Raw genomic sequence first — 14,008 nt, forward strand, 5'->3', positions numbered from 1 at the left:
TAGCTAAAACTATCCTCAACAATAAAAGGACTTCAGGGGGAATCACTATCCCTGAACTCAGGCAGTATTACAGAGCAATAGTGATAAAAACTGCATGGTATTGGTACAGAGACAGACAGATAGACCAATGGAATAGAATTGAAGACCCAGAAATGAACCCACACACCTATGGTCACTTGATTTTTAACAAAGGAGCCAAACCATCCAATGGAAAAAAGATAGCATTTTCAGCAAATGGTGCTGGTTCAACTGGAGGTCAACATGTAGAAGAATGCAGATCGATCCATGCTTATCACCCTGTACAAAGCTTAAGTCCAAGTGGATCAAGGACCTCCACATCAAACCAGACACACTCAAACTAATAGAAGAAAAACTAGGGAAGCATCTGGAACACATGGGCACTGGAAAAAAATTTCCTGAACAAAACACCAATGGCTTATGCTCTAAGATCAAGAATCAACAAATGGGATCTCATAAAACTGCGAAGCTTCTGTAAGGCAAAGGACACTATGGTTAGGACAAATCGGCAACCAACAGATTGGGAAAAGATCTTTACCAATCTTACAACAGATAGAGGCCTTATATACAAAATATACAAAGAACTCAAGATGTTAGACCGCAGGGAGACAAATAACCCTACTAAAAAATGGGGTTCAGAGCTAAACAAAGAATTCACAGCTGAGGAATGCTGAATGGCTGAGGAACACCTAAAGAAATGTTCAACATCTTTAGTCATAAGGGAAATGCAAATCAAAACAACCCTGAGATTTCACCTCACACCAGTGAGAATGGCTAAGATCAAAAACTCAGGTGACAGCAGATGCTGGCGAGGATGCAGAGAAAGAGGAACACTCCTCCATTGTTGGTGGGATTGCAGACTGGTACAACCATTCTGGAAATCAGTCTGGAGGTTCCTCAGAAAATTGGACATTGAACTGCCTGAGGATCCAGCTATACCTCTCTTGGGCATATACCCAAAAGATGCCCCAACATATAAAAAAGACACGTGCTCCACTATGTTCATCGCAGCCTTATTTATAATAGCCAGAAGCAGGAAAGAACCCAGATGCCCTTCAACAGAGGAATGGATACAGAAAATGTGGTACATCTACACAATGGAATATTACTCAGCTATCAAAAAAAACGGCTTTATGAAATTCGTAGGCAAATGGTTGGAACTGGAAAATATCATCCTGAGTGAGCTAACCCAATCACAGAAAGACATACATGGTATGCACTCACTGATAAGTGGCTATTAGCCCAAATGCTTGAATTACCCTAGATGCCTAGAACAAATGAAACTCAAGACGGATGATCAAAATGTGAATGCTTCACTCCTTCTCTAAAAGGGGAACAAGAATACCCTTGGCAGGGAAGAGAGAGGCAAAGATTAAAACAGAGACTGAAGGAACACCCATTCAGAGCCTGCCCCACATGTGGCCCATACATATACAGCCACCCAATTAGACAAGATGGATGAAGCAAAGAAGTGCAGACCGACAGGAGCCGGATGTAGATCGCTCCTGAGAGACACAGCCAGAATACAGCAAATACAGAGGCGAATGCCAGCAGCAAACCACTGAACTGAGAATAGGACCCCCGTTGAAGGAATCAGAGAAAGAACTGGAAGAGCTTGAAGGGGCTCGAGACCCCATATGTACAACAATGCCAAGCAACCAGAGCTTCTAGGGACTAAGCCACTACCTAAAGACTATACATGGACTGACCCTGGACTCTGACCTCATAGGTAGCAATGAATATCCTAGTAAGAGCACCAGTGGAAGGGGAAGCCCTGGGTCCTGCTAAGACTGAACCCCCAGTGAACTAGACTGTTGGGGGGAGGGCGGCAATGGGGGGAGGGTTGGGAGGGGAACACCCATAAGGAAGGGGAGGGGGGAGGGGGATGTTTGCCCGGAAACCAAAGAATTATTATTAAGTATTAAATAAATTAAAAAAAAAAGAAAAGGTTTGTGATACCCGGCCTGGCTCATGCAAACTCTGTTCTTTGGGGGTTTTTTGTTTGGTTTGGTTTTTGTTTCTTTGGAAGGGGGGATGTTTTATTTTTGTTTTGTTTTGTTTTGTTTTGTTTTGTTTTGCTGTTGTTATCTTAAACAAGTCTCAGGTATCCTAGGCTATCTTCAAGCTCACATAAGTAGGCAAACATGTCCTGAACTTCTGATCCTCCTGCGACACTAAAGAGCTAAAGAGCTGCGATTGCAGGCTTGTCCTATCCTATCTGCTTTATGTGGTGCTAGAGATGGAATCAAGTGCAAGAGGGGGAGGAGGGTGAAGAGAGGGAGGAGGAAGGAGAGGAGGAAAAACATGGAGATAACACCAGAAGAAGGAAAAGGTGCAGAATACAAGCCTGGGACAGCAAAAGTTATTCATAGTTCTGAGCCCAGGCTGCAGCTGTCTGTAGGCACTGGACCTCAGACTTCAAAAGTAGACTGTCATAGGGACAAGGCTCAGTGAACAAAGTGCCTGTCATGCAAGCCTGAGGACCTGAGCTCAGTGTCATCCAGCACTGGGAAGATGGGACAGGTGGGTCTCTGGAGCTGACTGCCCAGATAGCCTGGGTCTATCAGGAAGCTCCAAGCCCCACTGACATAAAGACTCTGCTCAAAAGACAAGGTGGCGAGGCTGGAGAGAAAGCTCAGAAGTTCAGAATCCAAGCTGCTCTTCCAGGGAGCCTAAGTCTGGTTCCCAGCACCCATACCAGGTAGCAACCAGCACAACCTGCTGTAACTCTAGTTCTTAGGGATCCAATGCCTCTAGCCTGAGGGGCACCTGCACTGGTTCACAAGTTCACATATGCAAGCAACACATAAAATATAAAAATAAAATGAATAAACCTCCATAAGTCACTCTTGGGAGAAACCCACACTTGATATCTGGCCTCAACATACACATGGACATGTGTGTGTGAAAATTTAATATGTTTTAATGAATAAAAGTGAAAAAGGTCAACCAGATGGTGGTGGTGCACACCTTTAATCCTAGCACATGCGAGGCAGAAGCAGGCAGATCTCTGAGTCTGAGGCAGGCCTGGTCTACAGAGTGAGTTTCAGGGCAGCCAGGGCTACACAGACAAACCCTGTCTTGAAAACAAAACAAAAGAATTAAACTCACACTGGAGACTTCAGGTCATGACAACCAGATCCAAGACTTTCCCAGTACATATGCTAACATAAATCCACATGCACGGTGGCATGGTGCAGATACGTGTCTTTCCAGCCTTTGGGAGGCTGAGGCAGAAGGATCTCAAGTCCAGACTCAGATCACGAAGACCCGTCTCATAACAATAGAAAGAACCAAAGCTCAAAAAGTCTCTCCCGGGACTGAGAAGCATGACGTTAACAGTCAGCTTCCACAGCTACCAAAAAGTTCCGGCTCTGTGCTACACTGTCCTCTGGTTTCTACTCTTTCTTTCCTGTCCCCTCCCTCTGAGGGATCTGCCCCTGGGTGGAATTTCTCCTTGCAGACACAGAAAAGGCTTCAGACTAATAAATGCTCATTAGAAGGACCTAGTCCCACATCCCACCAGTCACCATGGCGTCCAGCCTGTAAACCTGACCATCCACTGCCTCTCATTCTCCACTCTACGCAGCCCCACCCCGAGACCCAGGCTGGGCTAGGAGCTTATAAATGCAGGCTTTCGGTTGACTGCTCCCCTTCTGGAATCCCAGCTGCCCTGGATATCGCTGGAGGACCCAGTGGGGGTGAGAGTTTTTGAGAAACTTGGAAAAGTGGGTGTGAGCAGAGAGGGGACCCTATAAATGCTTTGGTGTCCAGGAGGCAAATACTACCCTGGATGACCAGTTGTCACGGGATTTGTGTCCTCTGTGTTCTTTTCCTGTCTCTTTAAGTTGAATTTGAACCAAGAAAATGTCTTGAAGCTTCTAGAAAAGCCTAGGCTGAGGGGGAAGGAAGGGACAGGGTGAACTGGGAGGTGCTTGCCATGGATCCAAGAACATGGTCAGCAGTTATCCAGGTCAAGTCAGTTCAGAACAACCTCCCTAATGTGTCCCACGCTGGGCAGACTGCGGACTGGGGGGTCTGACCTGACTCCATCCTCCTCAGGAATAAGGAGAGGGGAGCAGCCAGGTCTCAGTATCTGCAGTCACTGCTACCATGCAGGGGCAGGACAGACGCCATAGAATCTTGATGACATTACCTCTGGATTACCATGTCTTGGTCTTCCAATGCGTGCATAGTCTTTCAGGATGAGTTGAAAGAGGAAGTAGCAAGATGAGAAGGACTTGAATTCACTCCCCCAAACTTCCTGAGGTCTCTCCATGGGCCAGACACCAGCACTGGGTGGTACCTTCGAATTCAGGGTCACTCTGGTGGCATCTGTTTAGAAGGAGTTCTCAGTCTGATGAGGAGACACAACAGAGAGTCTGGGGAGGGAAGAGGTGACAGAGAAGGTCAAGAGTTGGGACAAGCTGTGTTGTCTGGGTGTGAAACTGCAGGCTGAAGTCCAGCACTGGCCATGCCTAGGGCAAGGTCACAGAGACCCAGCTGGGCAGGTTGGAAGAGGAGGAGGAAGTTCAGCCTTTCTAACTCCTGCTGAGGACATGGGACTTTATTTAGGGGCTATCAGAAGTTCATGGGAGGCTTGATGGGAGAAAGGATTGCTCATCTCTGCTGTAGAAAGGCAGATGGGCTAGTGAAAGTCATTCAACACCTGAGAGCCTAAGGCATGAAGGTGGAGAGTTCAAGGCTAATCTGGGTAACTTAGTGAGACCTAGAGAAAAATGAATAGTAAAAAGAGAGTTGGGGATGCAGCTTGGTTGTAGGGAGCATTTCTAGAATCCACCAGTAAGGGGCAAGGAGTGTGTGAGGCTCATTTCAGTTGCCTAGTTTAGAGCAGAAGAGAGGAAAGAAAGAAGGGAAGGAGAGAGGTAAGATCTCTGGGGATTTGTGTATGAGGCAGACTACAGAGTATTAGACTAAACGGGACTCATGGGAAACTGGATAGAGTCCTGATCAAGGGCCATGGGAATGAGAGAGAGACACAGAGGCTATTGAATAACACTGTGTTCTGCCAATTCTGGAAGGCACAGAGGCCCCTCCAGAGATAGGGACCAGGAGGGAAAACAGGTGGAGGCTGCGGGAGACAGAAGGCAGATCAGTAAAAGTAGATCTCTCAGTCAAGCATCGTGCTATACAACTGTCCTCTCTATAGTCAGGAGGCTGAGGCTGGAGGATCATGAGTTTGAGGCCAGCCTGGGACATGTAGAAAAACATTGTGACAAAAGACAAAAGAAAAGTGTGTCTACACAGGGGATACACTTCTGTCTACAGAAGGGTGATGAGGACAGATGGATCCAGCCTTTCCGCAGTTTTTGTCATGACCCTCAGATCTCTAAGACCTGGACCTTCCTCTACAATGTGACTTCTCCTTGCTTTCATCTTGCTGGTGTCTGCAGGTGAGGGGCACCAAAGTCAGGTACTAGTCTGATGAAAGAGGGTGCCCCTTTCCCCAGAGTATCTGCACCCTAGAACCTGTCAGCTCATACCTTACCCACAGACCCCTATTCTCATTTCCTTCTGAGCCACCAGTTAAATATCCCTGAATCCTCAATCCTGAGTCAACAGAAGTTCTAGGCCACCTGAGCCCTTGAACCTGAGTTCCCAGGATGATCTTTCTTGCTGTGTATCCTTGGGAAAACTCTTTTACCTCTCTGGGCCTCAAGAGCTTTATAGCTATGACAGTCATTTTGACGTCCCAATCACATTATGTAGGTGACACATGGGATAAGCAATAAGGATGGTTGAGACACCAAGAGCTCAGGATATAGGTTTGAATCCTGGGACTACCAGTTTCCTAAAACTGCAAATCTAGCTTCTCTACCCTAGGAAGGAGCCAAGTATCCTCCCTAAGTATCCAGTGTAGTTCTCTATGAGGTGTGTGAACATGATGGGACAATTTGGACACTGCAGGGACAGCTATTCCCACACATCAACCATGTAAGGCAGAGGGCTTGGGGCAAGCCCAGTGAATACAGCACTTGCTGTGTAAGCATTTGCTGTGTAAGCATGAGTGTCTGAGTTTACATCCCCAATACCCACATGGAAAGCCCAGCTGCATGCCTGTAAACTCCAGAGCTGGGAGGCGGAGACTGGTGCTTGCTGGCCATCCAGTCCAGCCAAACTCTAAGCTCCATGTTTAGTGAGAAAACCTGTCCCCAAAAATAAGGTCAGAACTTTTGAGATGACACAGATTGTACCTGCTGTCAGGCCTGAATAATGGAGTTTGGGAACCACACTGTGGAAGGACAATCACTATTGCCTTCATTTACTAAGGAGCAGGTTGGTAGCAGGGATGGCCATTAAAGCAAGGTCATCCTGGGTGACAGTCCAACCACAGACCAACCACTATCACATCTTGTGGAAATTGTCAATGTAACCTGATGCTTTCTGCCCTGCAGAAATCTGGAGGGGTGTCCATTAACGATCCTCCTGTTCACAACATGACCTCTGCCCAGTGCTCTCAGCCTTCCCCCATGGTGGCCAAGCCTCCCCTAGGGCTCTCCCTAGGCTCTGCCTCAGCTGTGTGCTGCACCCAGCCAGAGCCTCCACCCTCCTCCAGCTGGGACCGGCTGGGTGCAGCTCAATGCCCAGCTGTTCAGCCAGTGCCCTCCTCCACAGGGCGACCTCACCCTTCCTCTTTAAGCCCCTCAACTGCCACATCAGCACTCCTACAGCTTCTCAGGTCGTTGGCTCTATTCCTGACCTTGGAAGGTAGAGGGCAGAGTGTAGAGAGATGGCTTGGTTGTATCAGTCCAGCATAGGAGTAGGTGTCTGTCATGATCTTGACCTTTGAGGAGTGGGGCAAGAACATTGCTGTAGTGTCTTGATTATATTAGTCTCTATGGCTGTCCGTCTCTCTCTCTGTCTCTCTCTCTGTCTCTCTGTTAGTCTGTCTCTCTCTCTGTCTCCCTGTCTCTCACTCATCCTTGGTTTTCCCATCTGTGAACTAAGTGTCCATAGCACATGTCTCCTAGGGTGTCTGTGAGATTTAATGAGTTGTGCATCTGAACTGTGTCTGGCTCTCTCTCTCTCTCTCTCTCTCTCTCTCTCTCTCTCTCTCTCTCTCTGTGTGTGTGTGTGTGTGTGTGTGTGTGTGTGTGTGTGTGTGTGTGTGTGTGTGTGTGTGTGTGTTGCTGTCCAGAGGCAGGAGCAAGGTCGCCCCACCCCTTATGAACCTCAAAGAGTTTCCTTAAACATTAGCGGTCCTATTCCCCCATCGGTGCTATGCTGCTAGTTGTCTTGGAACTTGAAATCTCAGCTCTGTATCTGGTGGTATCTGTATGTGATCTGGGTTGGTGGAGAACTGTCCATACATGAGTATTCCCCCTATGGTGAGTATCTGGGTCCCTGAGTTCTACAAAAAGACTTGTGAGTAAAACACATTTTTTTCTTTGTGTGCACATGTATACACACCCAGTATGTGCACATGCATGTCAGGCATTGCCTGCTTTGTTTTATTTCATTATTTTATGTGTGGGAATGTTTTGTTGGCATTCATGTATGTGCACCATGTCTGTGCCTGGTGTCCTCAGAGGTCAGAAAAGGCCATCAGATCCCCTGGAACTGGAACTCCAGATAGTCATGGGCTACCATGTGGTTTCTGGAAGTTGACACTGGATCCTCTGTGAGAGCAGCCTGTGCTCTTAACCTGTGAGCCATTGCTCCAGCCCCACCTCAGTATTTTGACACAGACCTTGCCAGAGGCACAATGCTCACTAGTTAGCCCAGGGAGCTCCAGGGATCTGATTGCCTTCAGGCAGTGTAGCTTATGGGGTTAAAAGCACGCACCACAATGCCTGACTTTTTACTAGAGATTTAACCTGGGTCCTCGTGGTTGGAAGGCAAGGACTTTACCCACTGAGTCGTGTCCTCAGATTTTAAATTGTGGTTTGATGCTGTAACTAGATCTGCACAGATGTCTGTCATACTTCAGCCATACGTACCATCACCAACCTGAATATCCTCATGGACAACCCCATAAATAAATGTTAAAGTAACAAGTGTAATCCCAGAACCTGAGAGACCGAATAGAGAAGACTATCAGGCGTTCAGACTGCCCCAATTATGTTACAAGTTTTAATCCAGGCTGTGCAACAGAGTGAGACCTTGCCTCAAAACACTGTATGAATAAATCAATTCATAGTGCTTCAAGGACTTAGAATGCTTCAGGCACAATTCACCACACACAGACACCCGTAGGCCCCTTCTGATTTTCATGACCGTACCCACGTGTTAGTATTGAGAAAAACGAGCTCCAAGAGTCCAACATCTGGCTGGGGAGACAGGTCAGTCAGTGAGAGTCCAGTCAGTGAGCTGCTTACTGTACAGGTTTGTGGATCTGGATTTGACCCTCAGAACCTGTCAGAAGCCATAATGCAGCACTGGGTGCGGGGTGGTAGACCCAGTGGGTTCCTGAGGGTCACTGTCCCGCCAGCCTAGCACAGTCAGTGAGCACAGGTTCACTGAGAGTAATCTATCCCAGTTCTTGAGAATGACACTGAGATTGTCCTCTGACCTCATAGGCGCATGTGTCCGCACAGGTTGCTAGGCACCCAAAATTGGTCTTCAGTCAGCAAGCACCTAACTTAGGAGCCATCTGCCAATCTAAGCAGGGATTTTGTTTTCTTTTTTTCATTTTTTCATTTTTTTTTTTTTTTGACTAGCAGGAGCTCTGACACACCCAGCGATTTCTTAATGAACAAATGACCTGGGCGAAGCCTGTGAGGATAGGGTGAGGAGGAGGCAGGAATCCTGAAAAGCCCAGGGATGAGGAGAGATCTTCTACCTGTATCTCTCCACAGCGCAGGATGGTGACAAGGTGCTAGAAGGTGAGGAGTGTGTCCCTCATTCGCAGCCATGGCAAGTTGCCCTCTTCGAACGCGGCCGCTTCAGTTGTGGTACCTTCCTCATCTCCCCACACTGGGTGTTGACTGCTGCCCACTGCCAAACCCGGTATAAAGGAAGGGTATGGAGGCCGGGGTGTGTGAGGACAACTGGAAACTTCTAGGTTTGGGATGCATAGACTGCGGCTTTGGTGGAGAAGTAACCCAAGTTCTTGGATTCTGAAGGATGGATAGGCTGGAGGTGAAGGCCCTGGGTGGGGAGGGAGTGGATTCTGCACCTGTGGGTTCCTAAAGGAGAAAGAGAAGGCTGCAAATGCCCCATCTTTTGGACCCCTGACTGAAAAGTGTTCTAGGCAGTGAGCACTTTCTATTCTGAAGGAAGGAAAGGGGCCAAACCTGGAGCCTAAGTTCCACTTTTGTACCACATGTGGGACTCCTGGTTTTCTTTCTTTCATTGTTTTGATTTTGTTTGTTGGTTGGTTTTTTGAGACAGAGTCTCACTGTGTAACCTCATTTGCTCTAGAATGCAGTGTAGACCAGGCTGGTCCACAATTTAGAGAAATCGACCTGCCTCTGCCTCCGAAGTGTTGGGTTTAAAATATGAACCATCACATGCAGAAACTCCTGGGCTCTGAAAGGGTCATGGTTGGCGCCATTGGCTTCAAGGACTTGAGAAAACAAAAAAGTTCTCAGGAAATCCCAGGATATCCACTCTGACCACTTTGTCTACTCTTATTCTCACACCCAGCTTCATGAGAGTGCGCATGGGCGAGCACAACCTTCGAAAGTTCAATGTCCCAGAACAACTGTGCTCTGTCTCTCACAACAGCTCGCACCCATCGGCTTGGCATCATGATGTTGGGACTTTTCCAGCCCTCTGGACTAACACCCCAGGTGAGTCCTGTGGCTCTGCCCACATGTTGCCCCTTCACTGGTGAGGTCTGCGCGGTGTCAGGTGATAGGGCCTGTTATCAGACAACAACCCTGGAACCACAGGGAGTCACAAGTCACAAGGCGAGTGGAAAGATGAGACTGGGTGTAGGGATTCCAGCAATGCTGTCCTCTGGGGTTCTTGAATGGAGAGGACAAGGAACAAAGGGATTGAATGTTCTCCTCAGTGAAACTCCCTGATACATTGCATTGTGCCACCATCATCATTATCTCTGAGGCATCTTACAACAAGGACTACCCAGGTTGCCTGCTGCCCTCCATTGTGTGTGACTTTGTTGGGGTTGGTAGCACAGACTACTGGGTAAAAGGAGAGAATGGGATGTATCCTAGCTTGATTCGCTATTGCTGTGATAAAATACTCTGACCAAAAGCATCTTGGGGAGGAAGGAATATATTTAGATTACACCTTATACTTTGACATTGAGGGAAGTCAGGGCAGAAAATCAAGGGTGAACCACAGCAGAAACCATCGCTGGCTTGCTCACTGACTCCTGTTCAGCTAGCCCCACATCTGTCTCTCTGTCTTTCTTCTCTCTCTCTCTCTCTCTCTCTCTCTCTCTCTCTCTCTCTCTCTCTCTCTCTCCCTTCCTTCCTCCCTCCCTCTCCCTCTCCCTCTCTCTCTAATGTTAATGAGTGCTTCCCCTGCATGTATGTCTGTCTGTGCATCACAAGTGTATACTGCACATGAAGGTCAGAAAATGGCCTTGAGATTGAAATTGCAGATGGTCTGAACCTTTTGTGGGTGCTGGGAACCAAACCTGGTTCCTAGACAAGAACACCCAGTGCTCTTAATCAGTGAGACATCTCTCAATTTCTTACATGGCCAAGGCCAATTTGTCTAGGGATGGTGCCCACAGTGGGCTGGATCCTCTGACATTTGACCAGCAATCAAGACAACTTCCCACACACACGATCTGGGCAACCTCTCAATTGAGACGCCTCAGACAATCCTAGGCTGTGTCACCTTAGAAGCTGTATTCAGACAGAATAGGACAAGTAGGGTTACTTGAATTTTCTTTGCTTTGGGACAGAGACAATGCTGTATTTAGCTATGCATGAAGTTCCAGGATCAGTTAGAATCGTGGTGAGGTTGAAAGTAGGCTTAGAGATGTGGGCATGGAATAGATTTTGTTGTCTGGGAAGGCATGGAGGCAGGGAGTTTATTTTGATTCAGGATGGGGAGGATATTGTGGTTGGCATTGGATGTCATAGATTTGTGGAATGGGTAAAAAATAAGCAATGATCAGAGTTGGGTTGTGTTTAAAGAACACAACTTTAGTTTGGCTTTGGATGAGGATGATATTTAGATTTTGGAGGGCATCTGACTTGAACCAAGTTGGGCTGGGTACTGAACATGGGGGACCGAGTTCTCTTGGGTTGTGTTGAATCCGAGGATACTAGGAGTGGTTTGGGCTAATGTTTGAGTTTCCTGGGTTGAATTGACTCAAGATTTCATTGATGAAAAGTCGTGGTTGGTTAGAGTAAGGGGGACAGTGGGTTGGGTGTAACTCAGTTGTTGGTAGAGTTACCTGGCCTCCATCTCCAGCACCACAGACAACAGGCAGGGCGGCGCACACCTGTCGCCCCAGCGCTCAGGAGGTTGAGACAGGAGGAGCAGGTGTGCATCCTCTCACTACATGGAATGAAATATTGAGGAAAACCCCTCCCCATGTACACAGAGTAAATCTGGAGGACACTTGATCTGCAACGGAGCCTGCAGGGCATTGTATCCTGGGGTGATGTCCCCTGTCATACTACCACCAAGCCTGGAGTCTACACAAAAGTTTGCAGCTACATGGAGTGGATATGGAAAAATATGAGAAGGAACTGACTCATTGGCTCACCACCTATGTCCCTCAAGGACCACCTGGGACACTGACTAAGAATCTCCCTCATTCCTACTGAGAAAGCTGAGTCCCTCTGCATATCAACATACACTGTTATCCAGGGCTTCTTCCCTCCTGGTATCACCTGCTTAGCATGAAGAAAACACTGTTGGTAGGGTGGTAGCGTGGGTCTTTGATCCCAGCACTCAAGAATCAGAGGCAAGTAGATCTCTGACTTTGAGGCCAACCTGGACTACAAAGTGTTCCAGGATAGCCAGGGCTACACAGAGAAACCTTGTGTTAAAAAAGAAAAAAAAAATAGTGTTGATCTGTACTGCTGATCCAATTTTCTCTGTAAGGGTGTGACTTTCTTTCTTTAGGGTATTGTGGTAAATAATATTTGGGGATTTCTACATCACCTTAGACCATTTAGTTCCCAAATAAAAGTCTCAAAACATTGATATTTACAATACGCCTGAAAGCACTACGCTGGGCAGACATCAGCCCTCTATGCTCTTTTGTCTACCTCCCTGTCAATGACCCCAAAGTGTGACGCTCCATATTCCACCTTGACCGCTCCTAGTGCAAGGGACTAGCCCTCGTGGACATGTGATCATGAACCACCTACCCAGTGACTACTTCTTCCTTCTCCCATACCCTTTTCTTCTCATGGTCTCTGCCTGAGACTCCAAGCCGAGGATTTTCCAGGCCTGCCTATCTCTATTCTGCCTATAGGCTGTAGGCATCTTTATTAACCAACCAAGGATAACTTGGGGACAAGGTTTGTACAACAAAAGTTGGTACATGAGGATCTACTGGTCTTGAATCAACCAGGTCTTGGGGTACAGAATTTAGCATTGAATATAAGCAGCAGTAAGCCAAAACCCTACAGGGCATAATGGGAAATGTCTGGAGGACTAGGCTACAAAGTCTCCTGTTGCATGTTACCCAAAGACCCCTTCCTTGGAAGATGGTACACGGCTTCAGATATGGCTTTGCTCTTTTGAATTCAATGTGGAATCAGGGATCAGGGGTATGACCTCACTCATCCTTGGTTTTCCCATCTGTGACCTAAGTGACCACAACACATGTCTCCTAGGGTGTCTGTGAGGATTAAATGAGCTGTGCATCTTAGCGGATCAGAACTGTGTCTGGCACTACGTCCACACTCATGAGCTGTGCACCTCAGTAAGAGGACCTAAATCTAGATTTCCAAGATCCACCATTAGTTCTAGGATTCTCGGTGGCCAAGCCAGTAAGGGAAATGTTCTCTTTGCCTTGTCTGCGTTGGTGACACACAATACAGGCTTGGACATGGTGAGCTGCCTTGCTGATTGCATCCAGGTCTCAGGGTTGGAAACTGTGGCTTTATCATCAAAGATACAGGAATCAAGTTTCTGATTCTCTTCTGAGACCCCAACCTGTGATTCTTTAACAAATACATTCTTTTTTTTTTCTTTTCTTTTCTTTTTTCGGAGCTGGGGATCGAACCCACGGCCTTGTGCTTGCTAGGCAAGTGCTCTACCACTGAGCTATATCCCCAACGCCCAACCTGTGATTCTTAGGATCACTGAATGTTGAAACCCTTGATTTTGATCATTGAAATCAACAGATTTCAGATAATATTTTTATTGCAGGTCTTTATTGTGTGGGTGAGAGTGGCTGTCACAGGACATGTTTCAAGAGTTGGCTTCCTTCAACCACTCAGGATTGAATATAAAGGACGTCAGGCTTGGTAGCAGACACCTTACCCACTGAGCCACCTTGACAGCCTCTAAATATTTACTTATATATTTATTCCCTCCTGTCAGTCAAGGATGACCTTGAACTTCTGATCCTCCTGCCTCCACATCACACATGTTAGTTCTACAAGCATGCACCACCTCACCTGATTATACACAGCACTGTGGCTCAAACCCAAGGCTTCCTGCATTCTAGGCAATGAGTCCACCACTTGGCCTGCATCCCAATCCCACCCATCCCCACACACACTTCCTTAAGAAGACAAGGTCTCATGTAGCCTGACCTAGAACTTGTTCTGTAGCTGAGCTGACCTTGAACTTCTGATCCTCCTGCCTCCACTTCCCAAGTGCTGAGGTAACAGGTGTGACCACCATGCAGGCCCTGTGGGCAAAATCTTGCCCAGGGAAGGTGATTAGTTCAGATCTTTGGGCTTTTGAAGGATGGGACCTTGAGTCCCCTTACATAGGAAACAAGAAGAAGTCATTGTGACTCCAACACAGTTCAGGGCCTGTGACACTACCCAGGAATAACCTGAATTCTCATATTCTAGAACCAAAGAGTGGTCAGGCCGTGGTAATGTGCACCATAACTTCTATTTATCTTATTTTA

General features: G+C 47.3%; 1 long non-coding RNA gene and 1 pseudogene across 1 annotated transcript in view; one reads left to right on the forward strand and one right to left on the reverse strand.

The window, feature by feature from the left end:
- LOC147996793 (uncharacterized) overlaps positions 1–14,008 on the reverse strand; it is a 43,499-nt gene that overhangs the window by 27,346 nt on the left and 2,145 nt on the right. Inside the window, exon 2 of the long non-coding RNA XR_015651120.1 lies at positions 4,175–4,400. This is a non-coding gene — a long non-coding RNA (uncharacterized LOC147996793). The remainder of the gene's footprint in view (positions 1–4,174; positions 4,401–14,008) is intronic.
- Klk15-ps2 (kallikrein-related peptidase 15, pseudogene 2) lies at positions 5,393–11,661 on the forward strand (annotated as a pseudogene).

The sequence above is a fragment of the Rattus norvegicus genome, chromosome 1, assembly GCF_021556685.1.
Source record: "Rattus norvegicus strain SHRSP/BbbUtx chromosome 1, alternate assembly SHRSP_T2T, whole genome shotgun sequence".
NCBI classification, from domain to species: domain Eukaryota; kingdom Metazoa; phylum Chordata; class Mammalia; order Rodentia; family Muridae; genus Rattus; species Rattus norvegicus.